Source organism: Siniperca chuatsi, linkage group LG3, assembly GCF_020085105.1.
Source record: "Siniperca chuatsi isolate FFG_IHB_CAS linkage group LG3, ASM2008510v1, whole genome shotgun sequence".
Taxonomy (NCBI): domain Eukaryota; kingdom Metazoa; phylum Chordata; class Actinopteri; order Centrarchiformes; family Sinipercidae; genus Siniperca; species Siniperca chuatsi.
Window position 1 is genome coordinate 11,588,670 of NC_058044.1, and position 14,597 is coordinate 11,603,266.

At 38.9% G+C, this 14,597-nt stretch overlaps 1 protein-coding gene across 11 annotated transcripts in view; it reads left to right on the forward strand.

The window, feature by feature from the left end:
• The window catches only part of gab1 (GRB2-associated binding protein 1), a 57,036-nt gene that overhangs the window by 15,363 nt on the left and 27,076 nt on the right, over window positions 1-14,597 (forward strand). Inside the window, exon 1 of one of the 11 annotated variants that reach the window (XM_044186577.1) lies at window positions 6,832-6,946. The exons of the other annotated variants lie outside the window; for them this stretch is intronic. The gene's annotated coding sequence lies outside the window, so the exon portion shown is untranslated. Of the gene's footprint in view, window positions 1-6,831; window positions 6,947-14,597 lie in introns of those variants that run through there. 11 annotated transcript variants of the gene reach the window in all.

The window sequence follows — 14,597 nt, forward strand, 5'->3', positions numbered from 1 at the left end:
ATCATGTGAACCAAGTCTGCCATGCCAAAGGAATGTGTTGAATTCTAACGATGCAGCTTTGACAAGTGCATGTGACTCTGTACAAGAGCTTAGATTGGTGAGGGCAGGAGAAGCAAAGGCAGATAGGATGAAAACAGCAGAGGAGAGAAAGCAGGTAATCAAAAGAAAGAATGCAATGGATAAAAGTGTCAAGGTTGTGGTGGAGCAAAGCATGCAACATTTTGACCTATTGCTTATCTGGGGGAAAAAAGTATTAAAACTGAAAGACCAAACAACAAGGAGATACTGTGGGAATGTGATAAACTTGTGTGTTGGGGAGTAACATATCCTGAAGTCAGATGAGTCCATCTTTATCTCTAGTACAGCTTTGGTTCTCATGGCTGAGAGTGGGCTGCCATCTGCACTCTCAAACCCTCCTCAAAGTATGCAGATTGAATAGGGCACTGTATGAACAAGGGTAATTAAGTACATTGAGTCTGGGAATCATTTTCAGCAAATATTCCCATTGGTTATTTAAAGGAGCCATAGTAATTGTGATGTTATTGTTTAATTCAGAGAGTAACACTGAGTTTCTTTATTAGATGAGCAGTTAAACATAAAGACAGTCAGGTACGTGTTCCTTCCATCAGCAGCTAGAAGAAATCAATAAGATCATAAGAAGTTGTTTTGTCATTTTCATGCATCAATGTGACAGGTGTTTCCTTGGATATTTCTGTGAAGTGGGCAAGAAAACTTTTTTAAAAAGCTGAAAAAGCAAGATTATTGATGTGTTTACATGTACAAAAACTGTGCCGGAGGGTTTAAGCGCAATGCACTTAATGGATGCACAACCTGCATTTCTCCATGCCCTAAGCTTAATGTTGTTTCCTACTCTGTAGAGTAATAGGTAATGATTGGTGACCTGGATTTTGCCCTTGCCACCACAAGCCAATGTGAGTGTATTTTCACCATGTTGGAGGAACCAGTAACTATGAATTACAAAAAATAAATTGGACCATTTGGAAACAAATATAATTTTGTCTGAAGAGGGTGAAACAAACCCGTAATGCTTTGTTCAGCATTTAACTGGTCTCTTTGATTATTCCTTTTTTAAATTATATCTTTCTTTGCATTATTGAACCCTTGAATTAGGTTGGATATTGTAGCTCTAGGTTCACATAACACTTCTGTAGTCTGTAAGCAACATGTGCTTTTCACCACAATTGGCTGTTTTCTTCATGGTGTGTCATGCTCATGGAAACCAACTTTGTTTGAGTGATGTATACAAATTTTATAGCTTCTGAGTTTTGCTAATCATGGTGGGTTGCTTGTCTTGTATCGTTTGATTCTGCAGATAGACTCCTGCTCCATCCTGCTTTCTCACTTTGTAACCTGTTACTGTGTCTTGCTGTTAGCTTAAAAAATATGAGGGAAATGGCTCAAAACATACAAGTGTCTGAATATTAGCCTTTTGACTATTTCATCAACATCACCAAAAAGTATATCACGGAACTCCAGTTTTTGTGCGTTGTTTGATCTCATCATTATAAAGGAATCTTGACTCAAAATCAAGATTTTTCTGTGATTTTGAGTTTTCTAAAAACAGAGGGATGCTGTGATCAGGGCTTCTTGGGAGGATTGGGCATTATGGTTGATTAATTTATTTTAAAGTTGATGGATCTTTAAAAGAAGTTAATGGATAAATATGTGGGCCAAAACCTGACTTTTGACCTCTCTGCAGGCAACAGTAAATGCATTAGATGGCCATTAAACTTAAAATGCATAAATGTATAAATTTGTTCATTGGGCATTACAGAATGGGTTGAATAATAAAATGGTTCATAGACTGAAAAGGTTGGGAAATGAAACCTTGTGAGAGAAGCTGTGTGCACGAGAGATGGTGAGTGCAGGTGAGTTGAGTACGAATGAGTGCAAGCTGTTAGAACAAATCTCCAGGCATGCAAGCACACACCCACAGAAGCCAACCCACAGCTAAAGAGAGAACTTCTTTTCTTTTCTTTTTTCTTTTTTTTTAAAACGCTAACATTGTTTTGGGGCCGTTTGCGTAATAGCTGAGTTGGGAAAATATTTTGCATTGTTACCTTTGCTGCCTGTATTGGTGGCTTAAAATGAATATGTACGAGGGATTCCACACATTCTTCACTAAATGTGAATCACTGTACGGGAATCACATGAACACACATGCAGCACACAACCTCTGAGGTATGTGTTCACACCATGCAGTAAAGCAGTATCATGTGAATGTGACAACAGAGAATGGAGGTGTGTACCGGTTTCAGGCGAATGGCTGAAAAAGGTGGTGTGTCCTTAAGTTAACAAGCCTAGGCATGCTCAACAGCTCAGCCAAAACATGGTTAATGCAAGTACTAGGAATAAGCATGTTGCTGATCTAAGACAGCTTATTAAAATATCATTCGCAGCAGCACCTGAATTCATGACAGTATTCACTAATTCCCTGTCCTTTGAGTTTCCTATTAATTAAATAATTTCATGGATGGTAATAGCTGGGAACCTAAATTGTACACAAATCTTGTTTCATCTCCTGTTTTGCTGCGTAACCAGGTGCCACTTTTTTGAATGCAACACCACTGGCAACACAGAAGTGCGTATCAGAGTCCATTTCCTTATCTCTGTGTATTGCATCTCAAGCCATTTCCTAGTGGACAGACTCTAGCAAGAGAGAGGCTAATTAGATCATGTCTAAGGCAACCTCTCACTGGCCACTAAATGTGATTTGGAATAATTTTCATTGGGCTGATTGGATTAGACTGCTGCTGCTCACTGCATGGATAAGGATTGGGTTAGACACACACACACACACAGCTGACTAACACAGTATTAACAAGGTACATACCATCCAACTTTTAAAAAACAAAATCTTATTGAATTGTAATCAAAAAGCCTTAAAATAGCCTTAAAATATAAAAACTACACTTTCCGTTGCTGGTCTACCATTTCCGTTATTGGTGTATACCACATTAATATGAAAATTTAATATGAATATGTACTCATTTAACAAGTAAGCCAAACGCTCACACATAAACACACATACGCCCACACACTCACCCACAGATGCTTTTCAGTCCTGACTATGGAGAAGTCATCCATCTCACTATGCAGTGGTCCCCCCTACAGGAAGCAGTGGGACCGTCATAAGTCTGCCGCTCAACCCACAACCTGCTGTAGTGTGAAAGCCTCTGCTTCACTGAGAGCAGCAAGGCGGTGCCACTGCAGGCTCATATAGAAACATTAAATGTAAAAATATCTCAGAAGGTCCACGATAATAATTAGATATTTATATTAATCTGTAACATTATAGATGGACCTTTTTTGTACTGTCTTGTGCATGTGCAGGAGTGAATCAAAAGCCACGTTGGAAATTCAAAGTGGGGCGGTTCACTTTTTGGCATGTGGGCACAGCTTGTTGAGTAGTGGCTGATATATTTGGTTCTGCCCACCTATCTTGGGCCGGCACATTGTAGGTGTACTGTAGTGTAGAAGTGGTGTGCAATGGGGGTTGGGGTGGGCAGTTGTTGCCAGGGGAGGTGGTGTGTTATTTTCAGTCCATTGTGTCTACTTCCTGTGGGTCAGGGGTTATTGGAGCAGGGTGTTGCAGACTTTACGGAGTAAAGAGGAGGGGAGGGAAGTCAGCAGGAAAGTGGCCAGACTCGCTCGACAACAGTGGCTGGTCAGCAGCTTGCTTACCTTGCTTCTCTCACAATGTTTCTCGTTTTTATCCGCGCAAAGCTTGGACTCTTCGGAACCAGGTAAAGAGCCATGAGTTGCATTTTATTAATCAGTGAGCGTGTCATTTTGCATTTTGTTTTTGTTTTGATCATTTGTTGTTATCAGCATTTTACAAATATTGTTAGCTTGTAACTCTCAGCAGAAGGTTAGAGACGGACTTAACTATCAAACGATTATTCTTCAACATCAGTATGGAGATGATTGTTTGGGCCGATAGCACACCAAAAATATGGAAGACAGGAAGTGGATGGAAGCCTTATGACTCTTGCATAATCTGAATGCTACCGTAATGGTGGTGTTGTTTGGAGGACCAGGTCGTCAAGAGCATGGCTAGTTGTACTTCGATTCATTATTACTGCACGATTAATCCTTAGAGAATTCTCATAGAGAAATAACTACAACTGCATCAGGTGTCACTTTGTTGTGATTGTTAGCAGCAGGCTTGGTGCTAGGTTGTTGTGCCAATATATTTCATTGGTTATTGTAATGTTCCTGCACCTGACCGTGTGGAGATATGTATTACTTCTTTTCAAGACATCCAAAGCTCTTTACCAGCTTGTCTTATACAGCCATTTGAGTGCTACCTAATTAGCTCCACTGTGTTGCACTCATTTTTATCATCATTATCAAGTATAAATATTACAAAAGTAGACATTGATTCCTACTAATTTTTTCACCAATGCCTGATTTCTCACTAATTATTATGACAAGCAGGTAGCACACAGGATACAGTTTCTTTCAAATTTGGGCTGGGCCATATATAAAAAAATATCATCACCGCACACAGGTGAGGCATTAGTTTAAGTTTACTTTGGGTAAGACAGCAAGCAGCTACTGTAATAAATCTAACCAGGACTTTATTCCACAGAAAGTGGGACAGTTAAAGTATAAGGATTTTCTTGATTTTCTTGATTTCTTCGCTCTACAAATCAGTATGGCAGGTAAATAAAATGTGTGTTGGGTTCATCTACTATAATAATTGTCCCAGCAAGTAAGTGTAGCAGGTCAGTATAAAGGCATTATTAGGTTTTGTTTCAGAAATGTTGACTCTGATGCACCAAAATATGTCTTAGTTTGGGGGAAAAGGGAAAGAAAAAAATAGATGGACAAATGAAATTAGTGTTTTGTGTAGTTAAGACCCCATCAATTCAAATACTATGACTATTTCATGACCTTTATTGAATTTAAGACATTTTAAGACTTTTTAAAGAACTGCCAGAAGACAGAAAATGCTTCATGTTTTCATGTTTCACAAAGTTTTATAAACTTTCTCTTGAAGGACAGCAGTACAAATGCCAGGCAGCTGTAATTTTTTTTTAATAATTTTAGATTTTGCTGAGGAGTTTATTTTCATTGTTAGCTACCACTCTAGCCAGTTAACGCTAGCTTCCTAAGTCTACAACGTTTATTCCATTCACGGTCAAAAATGAACTTTTCTTGAGAAGCAGAACCTGATTGGTCCTCTTGCTCACAAGAAGAACCGTATAGCACCAAGACTTTGTAGATAGAACCTTTTTGTTTTCTAAATAAAAAGTCCAAAAATGCGTACAACTTAAAAACACCTCACATAATGTTAATATGTTGTTACAGAATAAGAATATGTGAATAACTCAATTTTGACAAAAATGTCAGATAGAACCTTATAATTCCAAGGTGACGAATTGTTTGCAGGTGGGAAGCCAGTTATGGATCCAGACCTTGTTGCTCCACAATGCAGTTGTCTTTATCTATAAAAGAAGTGATTTTGCTAGTTATTTCCTTGGTTCTTTAATTATTTTTATACAGGGTGATTGCTGCAAACAAGGACATGTTTGATTGTTTGAGTGGAGCTAGAGTAGTGGAGCTAGAGTAATGCTGCTGCTGCTGCTGCTGCTGCTGCATGTATGCTGTATATATGCAGTATGTTGCTTAGTATCATGTCTCCCTCATAAATTAACATCAAATAGCCATTCCTAACCACTTCCTCCAACACAGGTCAAACATTTTGCAAAAAACCTGCTGCATAATGTGAGGAATTTTTTTACAGTGCAGATGTGATTCTCTCACTGCTTTGTCCACTTGAAGCATAGATGGTAACAGTATTTCAACCTAGCATGTGTAGGATTCCCTTTAATGAGTTCTGAGTGTCCAAAGGAAATACTTTCACTTCACTAATCACTGTCTAGTGACCTCGTTTGGGGGTCCGAATCCATTCCCCAGTTTTCTGGACAACTTATGAGACATTAGCTGTTGCAGCAAATGTTAATAGAGAAGAAGTTCTAAAGTTAGCTCCCGACTGACCCCCAAACAAAACCACAGTGACAAAAAGAGGCAAAACAGGAAATCTTTTTGCCCAGAGTGTGTGTTGGGAACAGATGACCAGGAAGATAAAAAGTGCTAACAAAGTGGAAACTTCCACTAAGGGATGTTATTTTGCCTTGTGTGTGTTTTTTCTCTCCTTTTCTCTGTTTCACAAAGCCCCATGTTTCCTGGAAAACACAGCAAGAGGTAGTTGGTTTAGTTTGGATGAAAAAGCTAATACTGTGAGTGCTGAACAGTTTCCTACATTATACGTAACTACTGACGCTTCTGTGCTCCCTCAGTCATACGTGATGCAAGGTTGTTAATGTTTAAACATGTTCCCTGTGAGTTAATGCTTTACCCTGTAAGCACTAACCAGGACTTTATTCCGGTTTAAGTCTGAACGTAAGCTGTCTGAAAACTGTGTAGTTAGACCAGGGGGTAGCTGTTTTTTGGGGGGGCTCATTGCTGTTGGAGGTGGCACATCTCAAATGTGGTTGGTAGAAAATGGATTGAATCATCTCCGTTTTCTGAAAATAAACTAGACCCACCGCCGCACTCGGCCACAGTGTAGAACTACTATTCAGTACTTCACTTCCTCGTGCTCTCCTCTGCTACATCTTCCCACCTTCTCCCTCTCGTTCTCTCTCTCTTGGTCTTTCCCTCCCTCGTTCAGTGGATACTCTAATGAATGATATGGAATGATTACTTGACAGAGAGTTCCTGTCCCCGCCCTACGAGAAAGAGTTAGTACAGCAACAACAGCAGTTACACAGTTGCCTATCCAAGACATTGGAGTAACAGTGGTACCGTGGTACTGGGCTGTGTGGAATAGGTACAAAGGACCATAGAATTGATTGATGAGAATATCTCTCCAGCAAAGCCTCAGAGAATATAATACCTGCTGTTAAAAACTTTGGTAAGCATCATTATTTCCTCTGCAGAAACGTTTTTGTCAAAGTTTTGTGGGAAAAGCTGAACTTCTAAGTTTAAACCTTGTTAAATTATTACAGAATGGGCTTCTGTGAGTTAAACCTAATGAAATGGTGGTTGTGGTTTCTGATCTCAGGCAGAATATTTGGTTTTTGATGTAAAATAGTTTTAAGTTTTAATAGTTTAAGTCATGATATTGTCTTGTTATTAGGTCACCTGTGAAAGCCCAAAAATTAAGAACACCTGTTTGCCTTTCAGATGGTCTTTCATGAGAATGTTGGTCTTTGTGTGCGCTGTTTGCAAAGATAGCAGTATGACTACCAAGGTCTGTGTTCTTTGGACAGTTACCGTAGATTGTTAGGGCTGAGGTCAGATGGCGCCTGGCTGGGTGAGAATTTCACAGCTGCACATGAAAGAGGAGCGACTGTGCAGTGGTAAATTGAGGGAGAAAGTGAGGGATTGTGTAGATGATGAAGGGAGAGAACTGGCTTGTTTTGATCATTGGTGCTCCTTATGGATCAATACACTGTTGATGTGCATGCATATAGGATGTGAGCATGCTGATGTATCCTACACTCTCAGGAAGAGCTCTCTATGTATACACATCAGCTGAAAGTTGGTGTTTATAAAAGTTGCTTTCACTTTCTGACTTTAATGCATTTGGTAATATCAGATAGTGTTAACAGAACTGGGCATAAACTGGTCTATTTATATCGAACACAAACAACAGGCACACATGCACACTGTCTTTACATTACACAGCAGATGTCAGTTCGCCAGTTTATTTCTAGCGTAGTGAGAATGCACAAGTGTTACCTCCATAGTATATTCCCAGCTGCATAAAACAACTGCTCTGTTTTTTGGTATAGAGCTAACTTGTTTGGCCTTGTAGCCTGTACAGAGGCTAGTGTTGGCTCGCATTGTTGCACCAGTGTCTGTACCGAACCCCATTAACTTGCTGTCTAGTTGTGGAATAATTAAATATTATCATTTGTAATTGTTTCATATAATCGTATCTGGAGGAAATTTTCACATTGTGGTATTGTGGTTCACAACTGTTGTGTCTAAATTAATGATAACAAGTTTCCACATTTTAAGTACTTAAGAAAACAATTTTTTGAAAATCATAGGATTATGATCTTTTAAAACACTAAAGACTCCATGGATGAACCTGAGTAATATTCACTATTATCTATATCTACATCAAGATAATGCTGATAATTATTGCTATATTAATTTTGTCGATTGTTGTCCACCCCTATTCTGTGCTATGATTCAAGTAGATGATTCAAGTAGAAGTAAAGTAGAAATTTCCCAGTTGTACACTGGCGCAGTGTGCAGCCACAGATGAAGGAAGCATCAAAATGAATAGAAATGATTACTGCTTACAGTCCTTCAAAATCCTTAGTTACGTGTGTATTTGTAGTTACTCTTCAATTAGTCTTCTTGTGATAATCTATCATGTGATAATTTATGCAAAACAAACTAGAACATGGATAAATAAGAACACATACAGTGCATACGGCCTTGGTATGTTAATGCAAGGTTAGTCATTCGCAGTCCATTAAAAATGGATGTCTAGTTTCAGAGGAATTCTAGATCTTGAGCTTTGGTTCTTCTGGAAGAATTGAGACTTGGGATTTGCACTGTTGTGTCTCTGACCTGAGTGGGAAGATAGGGCACATGCAGACAAAGCAAGGATGTGATGTTTCAGTTTAACAAAGATTTGTTCTTGTTTTCTCTTGGAGAGGAGAGAAATGAAGAGGTTGACTCTCACATGGGAGCAGCGCTATGCTGTGGACATGGATGATAATTGATCAGAAGTTCAGAACCAGTTGGGAGTTACAATTTTTGCTGTGGGTGTTTCTAAGATGGACATGTAAGGGTTCAATGGGACACACACAGGCACACTTAAGCTAGTGTTGTTGTTACTTCAGTCTGTTTGCCTGGGTGGTCCTATCTTTAGCTTGTTCTCACTATGTCTCTTTTCTAAATTTCCTCTGTTGTCTTCGGCCTCAATCCTATTAAGGGAGACCTTTATATTTTCTACTAAATGGTTTATTTGGACAATCAACCTTTTGTCAATTGTTCTTCTGGATTCAGTATAACCATACAGGACAGTATACTTTTACAATAGTTAGCTGTTGCCCCCAGGTGTAGTAAAGTATTATTGGAGAATGAAATTTAAATTGAATTTATAATTAGTTGGACAAGATAATCAAATCATGGCTGATTTGCCTCATTGATTTTATAGAATAATTGCTCACCTACACCTCTGTTGTTGTTCAGACTGCCATGTTTAGGGTTAAAAAGTAGTTAAAAGTACTTATGTTTATGCAGAAAGGTGCAGTCTGCAAAGCTCTCATGTGTGACTTAGTTTCCTTAGGGCTGCCCGGCAACGTCAGTTGTCTTTTTGCTGAAGAGTGTGCACTGTTATTACAGAACATCATCATTGCCTCCAACATGCAGTTGATAAGTCACTGAAATGTTAAAATAATGACATCAAACCTGCATGCTAAGCCAGAATACAAAGCATTGTCTCAATATTGGGTGAAAATCTGGGTAAGAGCTTTCTTAGATTTTTATGCTCTCTGTATGTACGGCATGTAGAGGAAGCTGTCCATACTGTGGCATCTCTGACCTTTTTTTATTGCGATTGCACATGGGAAACAGAATCATAAAATCTCCACAGGAAGCAGAGGAAGGCTCAGATCCAGGGAAGAGGATGGAGCCTTGAGATGCAACACTAGAAAGAGAAATACAAGGAAAAGGATTTGTCTATGATTATGAGCTCTGCACAGACCACAGATTAGCAATGGAAACAAAAAGGAATATTTCACTGATGTAATCTGGTTACAGGGCTGCATTGTTACAACCATTAGGACAAGCAATGTTAGTGGTGAGATGAGACAGGTTTTAAAGCCCCCATGAAATGCTGTCTTTACTTTCTGTGATGTATTTCCTCTTGAAACAGGATATCGGTTAGGGCATAACAGTGAAAGATCATTCTTAATCAGTGTCATTTAAGGAGAGAAAGGCAGTTGGACAGCCCAGGTAATCACTTGATGTTTACCTTGCCACAATAATTGAGGCTCTAAGGATAGGGGGTGTCATATGTTGTACAGATTGTAAAGCCCCTTGAGGCTAACTTGACCTTCATTTTCACTTCTAAATAAGTGTTTTATACTGTGTAATGCACAGTATAAAACGGCATCTGGACTTGTTAAAAACCTGTGTGATTTGTCATGTTGCTTTGTGCCCTTCAGTCTAAAATCTGTGTCAGGCAGGATCACAGCATCTCTGTGGTTTTGCAATAAAACTGGAAAGTAAAATATTAATTGAATAATAGATGATAGTAAAAGTGACCAAAAACAATAACCAGATTGTAACAAAAATGGAATAATCTTGTTGGTAAAAGAAGTTATTCCACTATTATGTTTTGGGGTGCACTCCCATTTAATTTTTGTAAACTTAACGCACACCCTCTAGTCTCCTCTAGTTCCACCCCCCTGATTTAGCAGTTGCAGTTGAGTGAGTCTGGGACAACCTGATTACATAGAACAGGAAGTCAGAGGAGGGAGAGGTCACAAACTACAGACCTTCATACACACTGCAGCACACGATAAAGTCAGAAGGCGCAAACAACAACAAAAACAACACGACCCTTGCTTACTCACATTCAGTAACAGCAATACTACAAGACAGAATGAAAACAGCTCCTATGGATATACAGTTTGCAAGGTATGCTCACTGTTTTTCATTCAAGATCTGAAATAATTATGCCATGGATAACCTGTAAACATTTGTGGGAATATCGAATAACCTTTCGTTTTTTATTATGCTGAGCGTCGTGGTGCACTGTCTCTGCCTTGGGGATGGCGGTTAGTGTTTGGGTTAGATGGTTGGCCTAAATGGTTGGCCTTGCAAGATAACTGGAAAACTTTCACCTGCAAATCACAAGCATATTTGTGTCTCTCTATGCGACATTTTTCCTACATACAGGAAGGAACGATCCCATAGCACCAATGCTGTGGCATCATGGCAAAGTGCTCATCACCAAAACTTCTTTAAAGCCTGTAATGTTTAATTCCTATTCGATTTTGGATCCAGTTACACAATTTCTTTATCTTAGAAAAATAAGAACATTGTATCTTTAAAAAGCTGGTGTGAACTGAATGACAGTTCAATTTACACTGCCTGGGTTTAGTTTATTTAAACTTTAAACTTGAACTAATAGGATTATTGTTATGCAACGAGCAAAAATAATACACAATGTTTAATGTCTGACATGGACTGAATGGAGACAATAAAATGTAGAGATGTCAAAATCCTCAGTGATGTCCATATAGTGATATCTAAGCTGCCACTTTACACTGCAACTTTACATTTAAAGACATAGTTGTAATAATTATTAATGATTAATAATAAGGAATACAGATTTTTGAATAGAATGTCTTGCTACCTTGTTTTTTCCTCCCATCTAATTTTCATCTCAGCTGTGTGCTGGATGCTCGTCTGTATTGGAGCTTGTGAGCTCTGTGTAAATGGTAGGGAATCAGCTGATGTGTGACATCAGTTGAGGTTGTAGCCTGAAGTATCTTAACTAAAACAGCCTACAAGCAGCAGATAAATTATTGTTTTAAACAAGATATTTAAACATACTGTAAGTCCTCTCGCAGGGATACTGTTGGTGACATAGAGGACCTTTTTACTCTTTGTGTTGTTTCATTGGCATTGTAGAAGTAAATGTTTTGTTTGTTTATTTATTGTATCAGTGAATGAATAATGATTGATAACACCAAGATACATTATAGACATTTTTCTTCTAGTTTTGGACTGTAGTAACAGCTTCAATACCAATGTGTGCGCCTACACTAGAGTCTAGTCACGGGTAAACATGAAGACATCTGGAATTACTTCTAGGTTTATGTGCATATGGATGGATCAGCATGCTTGTTAAGGTGGTGTTAGCCACACAGTTCTTTACTTTTTATTTAAATTGTGAATAGAATATTGCGCTTCCCACCTGCTAAGGATGTTCATGTCAGGTCGAGCAATGCATTGGGTTTATCTAACAAGACTGTGATCTCAACAGAACAAATCAAGAGTTTAAGTTGAGGTCAGAAAGTGATGGTAGAACTGGTGGCTGACTATTAACCACTGTCCAGGATGCATGACCTCAGGCATGCACATCTTTCATGGAAGTCCCCTCTCCTTCCAGCAGGCGGAGGGCTGATGACGTTGGCTGAACAGCCTCACTTAGCCAAAGGCCATGCACTCTTACTTGTACGTTAACTGCCCTCTCTGGTGCTCAAGGATGTAAAAATAGCTTTTTAGCAAGAATCCCAGTCATGTCCCGCTAACAAAGACTGATTTATACAAGTTGCGGCACTAAGCATAGAGGAGCTTTTGTCCCTTCCCTCCTTTTCCTTTTGCAGACCTCGTCACCAAGGCCTTGAGCGCCAAAACCTCTGACGCTCTTGACACTCCTCTCTTAAAACAGCCTTTGTTCATCATAGTCCTATGGTCCTGATAGTGAGGCTTAGGGAAGCACTGTGGTCTGCAAAATTGCGTATTTGTTTACTGCATTTGTGTCAGATTGCAGTGTCATGGAAATATTTTGTCATTTTGCTTTTCTGCATCAGCGAATGCAATTATTTATTATGCAAGTATTTGCTTCTTAAATCAAAAATGTCACATGCACTGTCTGAAATTCATTCCTTGATTTTTGTCCCCCCAAAACCCCTCTATATGCCCAAACATGACACGACTGCCAGAATTTTACAGCACACAGGGAAAGATGGGGTGACTTTGTTTCTAGGCCTTGATTGCTGTGGAAACTGTTTTGCTAAAAAATCAATCATGATTTCAAAGGTTTCCAGGTTCTTTATGAATATTGACACTTGTAGAACCATTTGCTTAGGTACATGACATTATTAAATGTTTACAACTGAAGCCATTTTAACATTGTGGACTGAAGCTATTACAACAAATCAGAGTTAGATTAAAATGTCCTCTGATATAGCACTAAGTAATGAGTTTCATGTATATTTTTCCACATGAACACTGAGTAAGATTACAGCACCTGATGGTTCATTTACATTTTTCTCACCTCACCCTCTAAGCGTCATCCCTTCTAATGAGACTGCCCTGAAGATTACACAGATAAATACTGACACAGTGGTTACTGTTGTATGTTTAATTTCCTGCTTGAGAGAGATACACTGAGTGTAAAGCCAATGCAGGAGAGAGATTTTTTTAAATGTCATATCAACTGACCATAAAAGGTGGTCTGTGGTCTGGTGGTGATTTCTCGCAGATTAAACGACAGCACATACTTATTTGTTCTGTTATCACCAAAATCTTGACCTTTTCTCCCTCGTCTTCACCCTGTGCTCATCCTGTGCCCTGTCTCTCCTTCGCTCTATCCCTTGCGCTGTGTTTTTCTGAGAACAAACAGAGAAGCTGTCCTAGTCAGGATGAGTCAGTGCAGCTGGGGTGCAGGTCATTTACCCACAGCCCACTCAGACGGGACAGATGGCCCGGCCACTCTCATGCTGCTAAGTGCTAACTATGCATCCAGTCTCTGTGAGCTAAGCTAATGCTAACACATGGGTGAACTGGACAAAGATGCAGCTAAAGCTATTGAAACATGGATTCACTGTATGTAGAGATGAATAATGCACCAGGGAAAATGGTGAAAAATATTATCAGTCAAATCAGTTATATTTACATCCACCAAGTTATTGGGATATGTAGCCTCTTTTTTTTTTATCATTTTGTGTACTGTTTTGAGTGCCTTGTGCTGCTGTTTGCACTTGGGAATGCACAACAATGATACTTTCCACTTGCTTATCAGTTTTTGTTTGTCTCGACTGTGGGCAAGTCACGTTAGTGCTTATAAGTTTTAATACACATATCCAGGTCTAAAAAAATGTAAATAATTATAAAATAAATCATGTACTTGCAGTTATACATTGCACAGACTTTCACAGAGTGCTCCTCTAATGTACCACCCGTTTACCTCTAAGCATTTAACTTTGTAATGTGTCTGATGTTCAGACAGTATTGTGGATGCTGAGGTTTTGCTGAATATGAGTATTGTATAGATTGTGTACAGAGATAGTCTCTTTGTTTGTATTTCTCTTCATTCTCTTTTTTGTCACCTTTCATCTTAATTTGGTTCTCCTCCCAGAGGTTTAGCTTTGTATCATGGTATATAGAATTTTTTGTCATTTAACTATACTATTTTTAGATACAGGCCTTTTTAAATGAAGCATGGAACCCTAAGTTCCTGTGTGTTGGGATTTATGATGTAGCATATTTGCTGTGCACTTAACTCTTAGCCATGCTTATCTGGTTGTCTTTATGCTTTCAAGGACTAAAAGTGCATGAGGCAATCCAGGTAGAGTGTTCCTCAGTTACTTCTTATTGCCAAAAACAAGAAAGAAGATTGGAAGTGTGTTTGCATGTTGTCTGTGCAGATGTCTTCAGTGTGTGCACATGTAGCACATATAGCACAGAAATTGAGTAGTAGTTGCGTGTAAAGTTGAAACATTAAACCTTTGCTGTTTCACAGTGAGAGTAAGTCTGAGAGTACAACCCTCAAGATAAAGTGTTGGCAATCTATTTAGTGT